Source organism: Bradysia coprophila, assembly GCF_014529535.1.
Source record: "Bradysia coprophila strain Holo2 chromosome IV unlocalized genomic scaffold, BU_Bcop_v1 contig_5, whole genome shotgun sequence".
In the NCBI taxonomy this organism is placed as follows: domain Eukaryota; kingdom Metazoa; phylum Arthropoda; class Insecta; order Diptera; family Sciaridae; genus Bradysia; species Bradysia coprophila.
The window spans coordinates 3,452,043-3,456,484 of record NW_023503374.1 but is presented as its reverse complement, the minus strand read 5'-3'; positions in this window follow the sequence as shown (position 1 = coordinate 3,456,484).

The following is a 4,442-nucleotide window of genomic DNA, read 5'->3' as shown; positions in this document are numbered from 1 at the left end:
GTTTTTTTATTGTTTTTTTTTATTCAGGAATTTGGAAAAAATCAACGACAATTCATGGTTGGTCACATTCTTAAAAATAGAGCAATGATGTCAGCGAGAAGCAATTTAAACGACAAAGTCGGAAAATTTGTCGTGTATCTTAAGTCTGCCGAGTCTGTCGATTTTCTGACCAGAAGGAATCTAATCATCGAAATCAGTAACATCGTCATTAGTCAAGTGTTTCTATCTTTCAGAGAAAACGGAAGAAAGACACAATATCGGAACGATCTATTCTCCCTACCAGGCCCGGACTGGATCAAAAAAAGCCCTTCGGGGAAAAAGTCAAAAGGCCCTTGCGTTCGGGCGACTTTTTCCAATTAGGCACTCGATTCGTATGACTGATTAATATTGTCTAATTTCCACAGTTTAAGTGAATCACACAGTTCCGCCACATCACATGGACAATTAAGACATTTGCCTAGGGCGCAGCGATTTGGCGGTGTAAAATTTTAAAAGAAAAAAAAAGTTCAACTAACGAAAAATTTATTTAAAAAATTTCGTTTACTCCGCTCGCTAGTGAAAGTACATAAATTTTGATTACGAGAGGGCTTTCAGTTCATGTTTTTCGATTTCCAATCGAAATTTTCCTACTGAAGCCTTCCTGTTTTTTTTTTGTGTGATTCAAATCGAAATTTTCCTACTGAGGCCTTTCTGTTAATTTTTCTTCGATTTCCAAACAAAATTTTCCTACTGAGGCCTTTCTCTCAATTTTTTCTTCGATTTCCTACTGAGGCTGTTCTGTTAATTTTTCTTTGATTTCCAATAAAAATTTTCCTACTGAGGCATTTCTCTTAATTTTTTCTTCGCTTTCCTACTGAGGCCTTTCTGTTAATTTTTCTTTGATTTACAATCGAAATTTTCCTACTGAGACATTTCTAGAAAACAAAAAGGCCTCAGTGGAAAAATTTCGATTGGGAAACAAAGAAAAAATTGAGAAAAAGGTTTCAGTAAGAAAATTTTGATTGGAAATTGAAGAAAGAATTAACTGAAAGGCCTCAGTAAAAAAATTTTCGATAGGAAATTAAAGATTTTGTCTATGTTAGCTAAAATGAGCTTCATTTGTTTGAACAATAAATGGTTGAAATTCAAAAAAGGCCTCGTCGGGACTTCGCCCTACTAAGGCAAAAGGCCCTTCGGGAATCCCTACAAAGTATAACTAGTGATAAAATACGATACGAGTACAGTCCACACTTATCAACCATTTCCTAAGCTTCCTATGTCCAGACACGCCGACTTTCGTGTAGCCCGTTGGGTGCTGAACCATAACTTTAACAAAGAATGGTAGTTGCATCGTAGTCGCGAGCGGAGCGAGCGAAAGTATTTTGAAGTTTTAGGAGTGTCGAAAGACTAAAAAGCTGTATCGAAATCTACTTTAGAAATTAAATGATTCAAGCAATGAATAACTGTGAGCCAAAAAATTTGTGTCTCTCTTACCTACTTCAGCAACTGAAGTTCAATTCGACAAACGTTTGACGGAATAAATACGGATAAATGTTGCTCATTCCTGAGCTCGTTTCACATTTTAATTTTTGTCACGGTTTTTCGCATTTTGTTCTAAAATGCATGTTTTTTGCAGGTGTCTAAAAATTTTGATTTATATAACTAATATAATGACGATATGAAGATGATCAAGATGCATCACCAACGATTGTTTTTCTACCATACCGATTTTGGTGTTTTTAGCCCCGTACGAAGTACTGGGGGCTTATAAGATTAATATGCCGTTTGTAACACGTCGAATTGGAAGCAGACGGTAAGGCCCAAAGCATTTGGTTATGTTAATAGATGACGAATCCGCAATAAAAAAAATGTCCGTCCGTCTGTGACCCCTCTAGCTTGGCTTGAGTAAATCACAACCTTTTTTGAAAATTCTTTTTTTTTCCCCTATTGGTATCGACAAAAGTAAGGTCAAGTTCGAAAATGGGCATGGTAGGGTCGGCCCTTCCAGAGCTAGGGCCCTATAGGTGTTTTTCAGTCTTTCGACGATATCTACCGAAATACGCACGCAATAGCTGCTTGTGATATATCAAATGAAAGGTATTGACGAGTAGAACAAAGTTGCTGAACATTGTTTTTGGGTAAGATGCAACGTGGGCTGTTGGGAAGCAGGCCCGGACTGGCCATATGGTGAATTTGGGGAATTCCCGATGGGCCTTTTGGATTTTTATATGAGAATTTCTAATTTGTGGGCCTTTTTAAATTGAGTTGCATGGAGCCCCCGATGGGCTTTTTCGAGCCAGTCCGGTACTGTTGGGAAGGCTCAAAGGTCGTTACTCGGCCCTAAGTGTTTTTTGCACATAAATCGAATAAATCTCATCCGATTTTGCTAGTTTTTGTTTCATTTGAGAGACCATTGAATGCCGAATATAATTATGGCAAAAACAGTTTCAAATTTGGGCGCTTGGACTAAGGCCGCTACTCGGCCCTAAGTGTTTTTTGCACATAAATCGAGTAAATTTCATCCGATTTTGCTAGTTTTTGTTTCGTTTGAGAGATAATTGAATGCCGAATAGAATGATGGCAAAAAATTTTGGGCTATGCGCAATTTTAAAAATGAACACTTTGTAGACGTATTAGGGTTCCGGGCGTATTACGGCTACAGACGTATTATGGCTACGGACGAAATAGGATTACGGGTCGTACGGGGCTAGGTCGCAGCAAACGCTCCGACTGTTCTGATGCCTTGTTTTTTTTTCAAAAAAGAAAAGAAAATTCTCACCTGCAGTCGAGTGCTCACGTGCTAATGAGCTAAGCCTAAGTATTTGATAATGGAATTTGTAAAATAGTAACGCAGGTGAAATTTCTTAATATGATAGTAGCTATTCTATCAAATTTTCCCTCAAAATTTCAGCTAACTCAATGTTTTTTAAAGCTGTGATATAGCTTTTCATTGCGTGCTCTGGCACCCAACTGATTTTCTCGTTGGATGCTATGGCACCGGCAACCCCTGGAAGCCCGCGTGTCTGCCTATGTCCTACAAAACTCTTAGCTTTTCTCCAAGAAATTGTAGAGCTTGCTAGAACCGAGGCTAGAACACTAATAGAACTAAGTGACAACAAGGAATGAAACCTGGAAAATCGTAACAAGTTGAAAGGTTTAAGTAACATATCAAACGTAAACGTAATCTCAGTTGTTCACCTCTTAGTCAAGCCGTATCTCTGTGTACAGCTGTCACGTAGTTAAAATTTAGTTGAAAGTACTGAATAAATAACTGTTGAACGACGAACTATCAGAATTTAGAAAAATCTAGCCTTGACATGGTTCGTAGTTTTAATCATCGAATGGACGTTTTTATTAGACTCAGCATTGGATTTATGAGTCTACTTGAAAAGTTTTGATAAGTCCAAAAAGCTAACAATTAGATATTATCTCGGGACGTCGTCAGTCATTCGTTACTCAGCCATGCAAGACAATTAAATTTGATCCATTTATGGAGAATGGTAACTAACATAAAGCGTAAAACAAAGAGAAAGTTCCTGGTTACACAATACGCAATATCTAAAAATATAAAACGACGACGTATATACATCAATCAGCGCGTATATTATATTCACGCAACAATCGAACCCCTCTAGTTAGAAAAAATAAAGGAATTATACGACAAAGGATGTCATTACGGTTACAGGAAACAAAAGGGAATTCTCAAAAGAAGAGTCCAGTTTGTCGAACAATAGAGGCAATTGTCATTTTCTTTTTGTTATTCTAAAGATTACGAAATGGTTGGCTTTTTGTGTTTTGAAGAATCAGAATGGTTATTGATTTGAATTACGGAAAAGTTGATTCGAGCGCGATAAAATGTACAGAATAACTTCAGTCGTTGATGCTTGGAGAACATACTTCATCACAAGACCTACATATAATTTAATAAGAGTCCTTTTTGCAATTTTCAGCTACAATCAAATTTTAGGTTAACTTTCTTCAAATGATTTTCCCCTGGTTCACTCACACAAACAAAAATGGCTATGAGTGTTAACGGTTCTACGTCTACCTCGTATAATCAGTATAAACACTCATTTGTGTTTTTATGAGTGAACCAGGTGAAAATCAAGCTGAAGCAAACTTACGCTGGAATTTGATTGCCTTTTCCTGTACGCTAAACTTTTCCAGAAACCAAACATATTGCCATAATTACCGAATCTTCAACTTCCGTTGTTCAAACTCTTTAATCTCCATACACTAGATTCTTCGTCTTTTATTTCATTTGTTGTAACATGAGATTCTGTTATATCAGACAACATTTTATCCAAAATGCATCGATTGTTTTTGTTGTCGCGGTCAATAACAGATGACATACACTGCACAATTGTGTTCAGATAGATTTGACAAATTTAATCAAATATCCGAAATGGCGGCACGTGATCTATGATCTGAATGCTATAGAGGGATTCTTTTGAAAATCCACC